Consider the following 13525-nt stretch of genomic DNA (forward strand, 5'->3'; position numbering starts at 1 on the left):
TTTTTTTTATATATTTAAAACTAAAAATTAAATAGTAGAAAAGTAAAGTAAATAATAATCTTTCGTCTAAAAGTAAATTGTAGAAAAATCAATTTATAGAAAGATTAAGACTTTCTTTAAATCCATTTAATACTTTTTTTTCATCAAGTTTTAGGATTAAGAAATAGGCACGTCCGGTTTAAAAAAAAAAATATATATATATATATAAACGTAGCGTAAATAAAACGTTTATTTATTTATTTTTTTGTACAAAAACACGTCGAAAACTCTTAAGAAGATTAGAAAATTATTTTTTAATTTAAAAAAAACAACTAAAGCGCACGATAAAAAAAATACAAGAAACGAACGAATTTTTTCGTCCCGAATCGTTTCGTCAAATGGAATTAACAATTAAAACGGCTGAGAACACGTGACAATTTTTACAAAAAGCCGAGATAATGTCGTGGTATCGATTTACTGACATCACCAATGTGCCATATAGTTTTATAAACGGGTGGAGAGTGGTTATAAACAAGGATATAAAACCTAATGCCTTCTAGAAGTAAACATTTTTCTGATCCCGCTAAAAGTTTTTCGTAAATGGGATTCATTTTACGAAATTGATTCGAGGTTTACCTAAAATATAGAAAAAAAAAAAAATCTTTTCTTAATACCCTAATATTTTTAAACATAAATAATTATGATTCGTGTCATAAATATATAAATTTTTTATTGCTCTATGTAATAAATACGGTCGCCTAATGCTTCCAGTATGGCTCGTATATTAAAATTCATATCGTTTTAGTTTACAATGCCCCGACGCCGATTACCCCTTAAAAGGCCCGGGAAATTGTTTACGATCGTATTGTTTAAATTCTATGACGTCATAAAATTATTATTTACGCTACAAACTACGAAACTTTCATGAATATTATAATTACTTTTATACCGGTATAATCTCTATTATAACGTTAAAATACGTACAAATCTTTATATAAAAATTTACACCAAGAAGGGACGTAAACAATAAAATTATCTATTTAAATTTTAATTGAGAACAGTAACAATACATCGCTCCATAAATTATTCTATCCAATTATTCATTATAAAATTAAGAATTTTTTTTTATGTAAAGCTTATTTTAATACACGTTTTACACGAATTAATAAAAAGATTAATTAATTTTTAAATATTATTTACAATATAATTATTTTTACGAAGTTTAATTCGGTAGATTTGAATATACGATGCAATTTGAGACGTAAATAAAAGTAATTATTTCGTTAATTATGATTATAAAAATTTTATTATGGATATTATAATAATGAGGATATCAAATTATTGTTTATAGCTTAATTGGAAAGATTTGGCAATTCGTTTAAACATAAATAACTATAATTATTATCAGGAATTTGATATTTTAGAATTTACAACTGAGAGAATTTCCTTAACTTTTATTGATTTTTTTTTTTAAAATAAATTTCATAAATTATTTTCTTTATAAAGAAATTTTAATAAGATTATACGAAATTCATATGTTTAATAAAATTAATTAAATTATAGCTCTTTAAACAATATAAAATAACACTAAATTATACAGGCTTATTAATAAATACAGTCGAACCTATCAACTGTATTTATTAATTCCTAGTGAATAAAAAGGCGTTTAAATCGGTTAAATATTGATATTTGAAACGGAATAGAAGTTAAATTATAGTTAAATTACAGTTGAACCTCACCTGTAAACAGCGATCTTTTTTTTTTTTATAACAAAAATGCATACTAAATAACCTCCATAGGACGGTCATTTTTTTAAAGTTTCCGTTGTTTCGGAGGTTTGACTGTTGTTTTAATTAATTAATTTTACCCATCTTGAATTGTCGCCATTTTGAAAAAATGGCGAATATTGTAAAATTCAAAATTCTGAAAACGAAATGTACAAACAATTTCAAATTTTAAATTTATATATTTCATTTTAATTACTTTATTTTACGCAATTATTTAGCTTGGAGAAAGTGTAAAATGTAGTTATTTTTCACTTAAAAAGTTATCGAGTTTCGAGAAAGTGCGAGATCTTTGTGGATTTTAGCCTGCAGTAAAGAACCACATTGATGGTTCCTCTTCTTTTTTTATGATCCGCATTCACCGAGCGCTATTTTTATAAGAAAACATAAAAATTTTGATTGAAAACGGTGCCGGAAGCAACGTTTTCAACTCTGTAAAATAATAATAATAACAATTTGTAAAATTCTTAAAATTAAATAGTTCATTACGGGCAATATCTTAAGTATAAATTCTCCGAATTTTCTTCATTAATTTCTCCAAAAATAAATTTTATAAAATTAAAAAATAATAATATATTACTGATATTCCTGGTAACGGGGTAATTCTTGACTGTGTAAACATCAATAATTATTGTTAAAAGATAAATATAAAATGAAATTATTAACACGATTTTATCAGAATTTATTATTAATTTTTAATTATTAAATAATATAAATATTTAATTATTTAATACAAAAATAAAGTGATTATATATAATTATACAGTTTTATACCTAATATAATTAATTACTCGTAAATATTTACTTAAGATTCGATTAGAAACTCCACACTTTTACGTCAGTTTGACGTCACTCTTGCATTTTTATAATGAAAAACTCTGCGGAGGTGACGTCAAAGTGACGTAAAAGTGTATACTTTCTTAATTTTTTTTATAAATTAATATACTTTTTTAGAAATGCAATTAAAATAAGAAAATTATTTATAAATAATTTTAAGTTGGAAAGATGAGAAGAATTATTTTATTTTTGATTTAGTTCTATTTAATTACTATTTAATTATTTTAACTAATTTAACGTTTACGTTGTAAAAGTTTACGAAAAGTATAAATTTTAAGTTTCGAAAATATTTCAAAAATATTAAGAAAAATTACGAAAGCGCACTCATATTTTACGTCAATTTGACGTCACTCTTACATACTTTTTCATTACAAAGATGGAGACGTGACGTCAAATTGACGTAAAAAATGTGTGCAGTTTTTAAAAAGTTTTTCAAATAATATTTTTAAAATAAAATTTCGCAATTAAAATAAGAATAAAATTTACAAAATAATTACAGAATTTTATATTTAATTTTTCTTGTAAATAAAACGTATTTATTTATTTTTTTTTTTTTTCGTTTTATTAGTCAGAAAACGTTGTTAAAACGAGAAAAATAAATAAATTATACACGATTTTTCTATTTATTAATCATAATAATAATAATAATAATAAAATTCGGTTGGAAAATAAATTTTTATATATTAAATAAATAAATATATTTGAGAATTTTCATAATAACAAAATTTTTATTACGAAGGAAGTCGTTATTAAAATAATATAAAAGTTTTAACTAAATTTAAATTTTTATTTATTATCACGTAACTTTGCCATTAACTTAAAGATTTGTTGTCCGTAATGAAAGGGTGAATAATAAATAAAGTTAAAATGTTGCATAATAAAGAATTCGTGCAAGATATAGGCGGGCGATAAAAATAAAGTTTTCAGACAGCTTAAATAAATAAAAGAACTAAATTCATTTTTTTAAATTTTAATTTTAAATAAATTAACTCATTTTTCAAACATCTGAGAAGAGAAAGTCGACGTTTATCGCGTTAATTTTTCTTTCTTTAAACACGTAAGTTCGTGTCGAAGAGCCATTTTCTCGGAGGCTGGTCAGCAATTTCGCTATAGCGAGGTGCGCTAAAACAAGGTGTAGGCAAACAAAAATACCTTTTTTCTTTCCTTTCTATTACCGAAAATCTTGAAAATTTTTATTAATTTTATTGTAAATTTGCACGGAGACGGGATAACCTCCCCGGCATCAATTTAGTTTTTGTTTAGCTGGGGGGATGCCATCAGGCACTGTTTTGCATGGAATAAATAAATTCTTAAATTGATGAGGCGTATAATTCTAGAATAAAATGATTTCGTTCCTCTACCCAAAAATAATTAATCGAAAACAAGAGAATTTAATCAAAATCAAACAAAATGATTCGAAAATTTGACACGGATAAAGTAAAGTACACGTCTTTAATTAGGCGGTGGCTGTTTCCCCCCCCCATTCATTTTCGATGTTCGAAAGGAGTAGGAAATTGTTGTATTCGTCACTTTTTTAATAAAATTCAACAGATTGCAAGAGGAGCGTTAAAGGAGTCTTTGGAAACTTCCAAGGTCTCGGAATTACCGAGAAGAATCCGATCGAATAATTTCCGATCGATAAAAGTGACAGGTTATGGTTTCAATATGAAAATTCCTTTTTTTCTTTATCTACAAAATCCAATAAATGACAAAATTACTTTAACATCAAAAATTACTCCAGTTTTTTTTTCCTTTATTGTAATTACGTATTAAGTAAAATGATCGTCTTTTATCTAAGAATATTTCTCCCAAAATATATTTGTTTATTTCTACATTTCATTTTATTTTATTCTATTTTTTTTTTTTGTGCTTATTTTTACTTTTTGTCGTTATTTGTTTGCCAACTTTTATTTACTTATTTTTTCCCGTTAGCCGCTTCTTTTATTTACTTACCTGGACGACTGTGCCTCTTCATGCTGGGAGAACGAAAGAAGTCCAGGTAAAGTCGTCACGCTCTTCTCCGACCGACCCCAGAGTCACGAAGACATTAAAGAGGACGAGAAGAGAAAGTACGGATGTCGCAATCGATGTTCCCTCTTCTATTCTTCTCGTTCTTAATGTCTATACCAGAATAGTTTCCATCACTTATATAGAAAACCGAAAACGGAGCGGTCACGAAATACGAGAAACACACGGAGAAAGACGAAAAGTCATCGATACCGGTCACGAAAGAATGCGCCTCTTCTTTTTTTTTTATACTTTTCTCTTCTCTATTATTTCTTTGCTTATTTGTTTATCTATTCATTTCGTCACACTTGTCGCTCCCCTCGGGAAGATTAATGAAAGGAATAATTAAACTACCAGGGTGAGAAGACGAATGCTTAACTATTCCTTTCCTCGTTCATTTATCTTTACTCTTTACACACGTTATTCTTTAAATTCGTCCATCCTCATTCACTCCTTCCTTTTATATCCGCAGGCTACACAGCTATATATTTACATTTTTTTATTATTATTTTGCACAATTAAACAGCTATTTTTTCAACGTTTTTACATATAAATCTCCAACTATTTTTTAAATATTTACAAAAATATAATTAATACGTAACGTTTTAATACGTTTAAATATATTTACTCGATAACCTATAAAAAATATTAAAAAAAAAAAAAAAATGGAAAATATAAATTGAATTTCATCAACATTTTCTTCCAGTACATAATGCAATTTTTTAAAATGTAAAATAAAAAATAAAAATTATTTAAAATTTTATTCTTTACTTCTAAATAAATGTATTTATATTTGTAGTAAATATATAACGACAATTGAGTCGAGCGAGGCTGGAAATTACGGTCTAACTTCAGCTCCAAGTAAACAAATATTAGAAAATCGCTGCATTTTATCACATTTTATTTTTATTATATTAAACTTATAAAGAAAATATATATATATATATATAAAATTTAAAAAAAATTAAAAATTTATATACTATAATAATAATACTAATAATACTAATTTTAAATATTATACTATAAAATTAAAAATATATATATATTTTTTAAATTTTATTGTATAATAATTTATAAAACGAGCCGGGGACTAATTCATTAATCATCAAACTTCCGAAACTGCTAAAGTTTATAAAATTGATACAAGAGCGATACAAAAAGAAGTTAAGTAAATTACATTATTAAAGTTGATTACACTAAAAAAAGACATATTTTTTTTCTGTATAATAAAGCGAAAAATAATCTTCAGCTTACGGTAAATATCATAAAAATATAATTTATAAAATTCTAAAAAAAAAAAGAATTCACTCGAGATACTTCAGAATTAAAAAAAAAAACCTTATATAATAGAATTTACGTTGAGAAATTACGCGATAAGTCTGCCTAAATAATAATAATAATAATAATAATAATTTTAAAAGACTTATGGAAGGAAAAAAAAAAAAAAATGGATTTGTTTGAAAGTAAATATAAAAACAATAAAAGTTGGAATGTTTGCCAAAAGAGGAATTTTTTGATGCGAATTATTATGTAAAAATATGAATTTAATGAACTCCTTTGTTTGCAGGTCGTGGCGAATTTGCTCACTTTTCACTTCTTACAATGCATTAATTCCTTCTTATTATTTATATATTTGTTCTTTAGAAAATACACGAAAAACATTTTTTGCGGCATTCTAAATTTGCTTTATTTTCAGTTTTTAATTCTTAGACAAGAAATTTCTTCCCTAATCCTCTTCGTTAATCTTACCGATTTTGGTTAGTGACGAGCCAGCAGCATTCGTCACGTTCTATATTTAGAAATTTTCGATGATAAACGAATTTTTCCTACGTTACAAGTTACTAAATTATTAAGGAATAAGACGTAAATTTATTCAAATTTTTTATAGAAATATTCATAAATCTCGGTAAGAGGAATTAATTATGGGAAGTTTATCATAAATGAATGTATTACGCCTTGCAGAATTTGGCGAGGAAAAGTATTTAATGTTTTCTTTATAAACATAGAAATATTTTAATGGAATAAATATATATATATTTTGATTCCAGTAATAATTTATACTTTTCAAAACCAGTTGACAGACCGAGAGACTCGGCGGGGGTTTCTTTTCTTTAATTTACATACGAATCGATATTAATCATTGCACAACACGAGTCACTTTTTTATCTTTGACTTATTCCTTTCTTTGTTGTATTCTAAAGTTATTTGTGTATTAGAAATAAGGTCTAGAAGCTTTTAAATCTAGTGGAATGACTTTAAAAAACCTCATAAGTGTAAGATAATATACTTTTAATGTTGTTTCTGCTTATATAAACATTTAAGTTCGTCTCTAAAATTGAAGTTTATATTAATAATTGTGTATTTTGCAGAAAAATTGCTTACTATTTTTATTTTACTACCTTATCTTTATGCATAAAATATATTTTGTGATTTATTGTAAATGTGTATTTCTTACTCCCTTCTTCGAATGACGTGTTGCGAGCCTCCTGATCGTTAAATTTTTAATCCGAATTTAAGATATTTTAAGTTGATTGGTTCATAATTTAAAAACACCATACATAAATATAAAATTTCCTTTATTTTTTTTCATCCAATAAGTTTATCTATAGGGACAGAGTCGAGACAAACACGTCTTCCCTTCATTTATTGCAAAGTATAACAGAAAATCTGTTATATTCGTAGAAATTCCTAGATTTTCGTCATTATTTGACATTACAAATTTAATTTAAATTAACATTTATATACTCATCATCTTCCATTATGTTAACGTAAGCCAACAGAAGATTTCGATTCATTAACCAACACGTGACAAAGACGGAAACATTTAAAATTCATTCTTTTCCTTAAATTTTTAATTGAATTTTTACAAAATTTGATCGAATTCCACGCTAAATTTAAACATTTAATAGGAAAAGATAAAAATAATTTCCATCCATCATTCGGGGACGTTAAAAAAAATAGACCATCGAATGGTTTCTTTTTTTTTTTTCCTTTCTTTTTGGTAGTGAAATTTCGGTGAATTATTTATGAAATTTTCAGCACGACACGAAAATTAACGAAAAAAAAATTTGTTTTCGTATTAAAAAAAATAATAATAATAATTAAATTACATTTTATAAATTATAAATTAGCAACTTCACTTCTGTGTTTTGTGAAGAAAAAAAACACGAAAAAAAAGTTATAAATAAATCAATTATTCAAAAATTAAATTAAGAAACGTCATTAAAATATACACAATTATTATTATTATTATTATTATTTTTAAATTTTTAAATTAATTTCGGTGTCTGACATTTTATAAAAATACAAAGAAAATCAAATTTTTATATATAAGTTATTTCGAATTTTTCTTCAAACGAATTTGGAAGAGTGAAAAGAAATTGCCCAAAAGGAAAAATATGTATATATATATATATATATATAGTAGTCTGTCTGACCAAACCAGAAAAAAAAAACTGATATAGAATTTTTATTTTGTCCCCAGGACTCGATATGTTCCTTTGACAGACTTCTTATATTTGTTTTCAATATTTTTCAAGTTAAAATAAATAATATATATAAAGAAATTTCTGTATTTTAAGATAAATATTCGATATACTTCATCATTAAGTCGATAGTTATTTACATACTTTCTAGTCCACAAGAATACTCGAATTTATAGAACTTTTATCCAATTTTAAGTCTTCCTTTTGATTTTCTTAATATTTCTCTTTATATCCGAAACTCGAGAATTTTTTAATATAAAAAAAATATGAATTTTCTACCCTTCACCAATACGATAAAATTCTAGAATTCGATTCTTTTCACAGTTCTGAATAATCCTTAAACAAGAGATTTCTTCCCAAATCTCTCAATTGATGATTGAAGATGATGAGGATAAGTTTCTTTGCATTTCCACAGGCAAATTAATTGAATTTTACCTCAATTTTCTTTGTGGCAAACCCAATTTTGCGTGTTTTTAAATGTTTGTTCGTCTTCTACATTTCTTTTATAGTTTTCTAACACACTAGTAACGATTTTTATATTATATAAGAGAAGTGTCACACTACAAAATAACACTTTAAACATCGATGAAGCTGTCATTTTTAACACCAAAAATTTAGAGACGAAATAATGGAGGGAACGTAAGGAATATTTATGGATACACGAAATGCTTCTTCGTTAGGATATTGCTTTTTTTACTAATTAGGATCCTTTGTGAGGAGAGTATTAACGAGCTCCAGTATATACTTATATATAGGCTTATAGAAGAAGTCAAAGAATGGCAATGTTGCATTAGGTTGATGATGTGGAGTTTTTTCTACCTTCACAATCAAGAGAATTGTAAGAAACTAAAGACATCACACTTTAGGAAGAATCTTTTGATATTTTCGTTTGACGAGATTGCAATTTCTTGTAGACGATCTGGAAGAAGAAAGGAAAACACGTATAAAAACAAGAAAAGACCTCGTTATTATGTATTTTTTTTCCCTTCATTATCTCTGCTTCTTCGTTGAAATCTTCTTAATCTTCCTAAAAGACTAATTAATTGATGAATCGTATAGAAGAGGAGGAACGTAGTAAACAAGTCGGGACGCTGTCGAAATATTAACAGTTATTATAAATTCAAATTTTAAGAAAATCTAGAAATACAAGTGGGAATTTTTCAGGGGAGAAAATGTAAAGAATAGAAGGAAACTGCTTCTTGCACTTAGGAAAAGAGATAAAAATAATATTTGAAGAACCGAGCTAACCATAAAACATTTGTGAGGCAGAAATGTTTCGCACTTAGGTGTTTTCTTGGAAGATAAAATTTTCGATTCTTCAGATGTCCAGCAAGAAGTACATGCAACGAATTCGTTTCAGTCGATACACATTTCGAACAGAGAACATAATATACGCACTCCGCATATTCCATTGTTGAATATTTTGAGCTAGATATACTTTTTTTTAAATATATTCTAAAGATTTTGGATCGAATATAAATCTATAAATCTCTCTAACAGTCCATTTTTAGATTTAAAAAAAAAATAAATAAATAAATCTAAAACGAATTCAAGATGGCGGAAAAGTTTGCATTCCGACATTGCCTATATTACTAAGACGTTCAATATTGATCAAGTAGAAATTCAATTTGAGGATTCTTTTCTATGTCGGTAACCGAGAAAACTATAAAGATTTTGATGTACAAACGTGAATTTTCTGTTGGAAATCGCTGTAACTGCCTGTACTAGTCATAACAAAATTATTACTTAGAAAACTGTGTCGAAACACGAACCTAAGACGATCTTACTCCGTTCTAAAGTAGTAACTAGATAAGTTAAGGATGAGGTTCGGTGTACTTCACCAGAGAAAAAGTGTCTAACTTGATAATGTTACTCTGTGATTATCGTTATAATCGCCACAATATCGATTCTAGACACTTCTTTAAACGTATTTTTTTCCAACAAACTTCCGGCAAACTTAACTTTCGGTGTTATTTTTTAATCCCTTTTTACGAGATTCGCGAATTATGATATATTTTTCGTTGCTATTATTAAAGGTTTTGTTAAAATTCAGACCATGCAATATGCAAATGAGCATCTTTACCATTGCAAGATACTCGGAGACGGTTGGTAAAATACTGTAGTTTCGCTTCGGTCGTCGAAAAGGAATTCGTAAAGCTGACAAAACGATATTTAAAAAAAACTTTTCGTGTCAAATATTCTAAAGATGTTCTCATCAAAAGTTTAAATCAGTAGTAAAAAATGTTTGCTCGCTTGCTAAAGTTCCGCTTCACTGCGTAGCATACGGTAACCAAACCGCTTTGGATTCAAAGTGTTTTCTCGCCGTTACGTCTGCATTAAAGTATCAACTGCTACTCCTTTCGACATTTATCCGTATTCCGAACGTTTATAAAACTATACGAAGGGGTTCATTGGTCAAAAATTCATCATATATCAGAAATTTAAATCAAGGATCCGGTCGAAACTCGTCTTACGTTTGAGAAAAGAAGAAGAGATTCGATATGATAAATTATACCTTTGTTTTCTTTCGTATCAAATTTATTCTTTTCTAAATACATAAAAACGTTCCATTTTGTTTGGAATTTTGAAAGATTTGTTGTAAAAGAATATACGATCACTTTTCTGACTGCCCTACAGCAACCGAAACGTGTTCCATAAAAGGAGTCATATAAAAAAAATCACCAAAAAATTTTATATAAATTTATATTTACTTTCAAAGAAGAATATATATATATATATATATATAACTTATTTTTAAAAAATAAGTTACATATTTTTACTTTTTACTTATATAAAATCCTATCTAATGTAAAAGTATTAGATATAAATAAGTTGCGTAAACATCTCCCTCGGAATGCAGCATCTAAAAATACGAAAATATTATCTTATTTATTTAATTCTATATGATTTTTTCTACGAAATAATCGATAATCTAAAGAGAGAAATGCTAATTTCCAACGAATACTCCAGAGCTTAATCTGGTCTTAAACGAATTTTCAACAACTTCTAAATAAAAAAAGAATAAACTTCTAAAAAGAAAAACCACTCGACATAATCGACTTCTACTGCTTTGGGCAGAATTTTGTACATTGCCGAATTTAAAAATAGAATTTATTCTAAATCTTTCTCTCATTTAATATTTCTAAAATTAAATTTCATCATTTTTAAAATCGGCATTTCTTTTTTTTTTTTTTTATTTAGATAACGGTAAACAATAATTTTCGTAAATATAATTTTAAGTAAAGGAATTTTGTATTAGAAATTCCCTTTTATGTACAACACGGAATTTTTGGATCTTAACTTACAAAAATTCTCTGTTCGCTACCGAATATAAATATATTTAGAGTTAAATTTAATAGGGTCTTAGTGCCGAAGCGACGGGGGAGAGGAAAAAAACAGGGAAATCATCAAAAAATCAAGTGAAATCTTATCAACTGGATAAAGTATGGATCGTACACAGTCGAGGTATGAAATGGCGGCATTTACACCCCTCTTTAGATCCGGAGTAATCCGTGCCGTTCTTCACCCAGTGAATTATTTATGGAGTCAGATAAAAGTATAACTTGTTATTTAGGTTTTTAAGATTCAATGCGAGTTTCTCGGACGATTTGTTGTTATCCTCGATGGCGTGTCGTGCTTATTATTTCGTGGAATTTTGGCACGGCCGACGACAACGGAAACGGAATAAGAATAATCATATTTCACTTAATGACGTCGTCTTCTCGTTTCCTTTACCAGAAGATAAACAAGTCGGTTGTAATCATTTATTTTGTCTCTTACGCACGATTTTTCCCGAAATTCGTATTCCTTCCCGTTAATTCTCCCCGAGCATTTCGAATAATGGTTTCCTACTGCAACTGACGTTAATCTCTAATAATTATTCCTTCCTAATTACTCGATAATTATTTTTCGAATACGATTGATTATCGTCGAAAAATATCTATTATCAAAATATAGAAATTTAATTCTTAATTTATTATTTATCTAATCCCGAGTTGGCCGTTTTGTTCCGTATTCTAGCGTGGAAATGCCTTCAGTTTTAATTATTCTAGAGAATATTCTAAAGGAATAATCTCTGGAATATTCCACTAGACACGAACTTTCAGAGTCTCTCGACATTGGAGAACGATTGACAGTGTCTAAAGTTTAATAGAAGGGTAGACAAAGTACAGACGGAAAGAGAAAGGTGTAAGTTGAAGAACTATCGACATTTAGAAGCTGTATCTGCCAAGCAAAAGACTGTTTGATGACGTAAACTCGATGAACACGTCGGTTGTAGAACTGCAGTCTTCTCCACAACACCAGGAAAAATTAAAAAAAAAAAAAAAAAAAAAAAAAAAAAAAATAAAAGTCGAAAGAGGAAAATCTTCATAAAATAAATAGTGAATATCGTTGGAATAATTTTATATCGAAAATAATTCCGAGCGGATTTAATATTATCTTTTTGTAATAAAGTCGAATTGATTTGCTTCAATTCTTGGTATATAAATTCCGAATATATTAAATCTCATTTTTATGTATAAAGCAAAGTGATTTTTCAAACCATTCAAATAAATTTTAAGTCGGCATTTCCTAAGAAGGTGCTTCTCCCCCTTTTTTTTATAACGGTCGAAAAATTTATTGTTCGAAATAAGAAAAACAAATAAGGTCAAATTAGATTTAGAAACGAAAAACAGGAGAAAAAAAAAAAATGTCAAAATTATAAATTTTTCTAAAATCCGTTACCAGGGATACGACTTTATGTATACGTTTTCCTTTTATTTTTATACAAAATTCGACAAAAGAATAAACACGAAGAGTAAAAGTACTTTCAGTGCGCTTTTGGGACTCAAACCGAAAGCGGATCATTCTCGATTTATTTTTTCTTTATTCTAAAAAATTGATTAGGGCGAAAACACCCTCTTCTATATATTTATGGAGTGTAGACTATAGAAAATCATATAAATAAACTTATTTGTACGTGCGATAAGTAGAGAAAAGTGTTTGTGGGAGAAGAATGAACAACGAGTTTTTCTTTTCTTTTTTTTTTTTTTTTTGATGAAAATACATCTCTGGAAATGAAATCTCTCTCTTAATAACTATAGAATTTGTAGATATACAATATGGAAGAGGAGTTTCTTTAGAATATTTTTCAAAAAAAAAAAAAAGGAAATATTTTCTGTAGGAGCTTGTTTATAACGATGCCCTTCCAAGCAAAACTTAAATTGAAGAAATGTAAGATAGGCAGACACGGCTTAGCTTTGTATTATAGGAAACTGTACTATTGATCGCTAACAGAAGAAAACACCTTGCTGCCATTTTTAGAACAATTCTACCTTTTCTTTATCCTTTCTTTCGAAAAAAAAAGAAATTTACATTGTTGAATATCTCGTCTTTACCGACTAATGAAGTAAGCAAAGAATACAAAACATTCAATCGTCGGGTGCGAATGTCG

The sequence above is a fragment of the Centruroides vittatus genome, unplaced genomic scaffold (genome assembly GCF_030686945.1).
Source record: "Centruroides vittatus isolate TY-2023 unplaced genomic scaffold, ASM3068694v2 contig_854, whole genome shotgun sequence".
NCBI lineage: Eukaryota > Metazoa > Arthropoda > Arachnida > Scorpiones > Buthidae > Centruroides > Centruroides vittatus.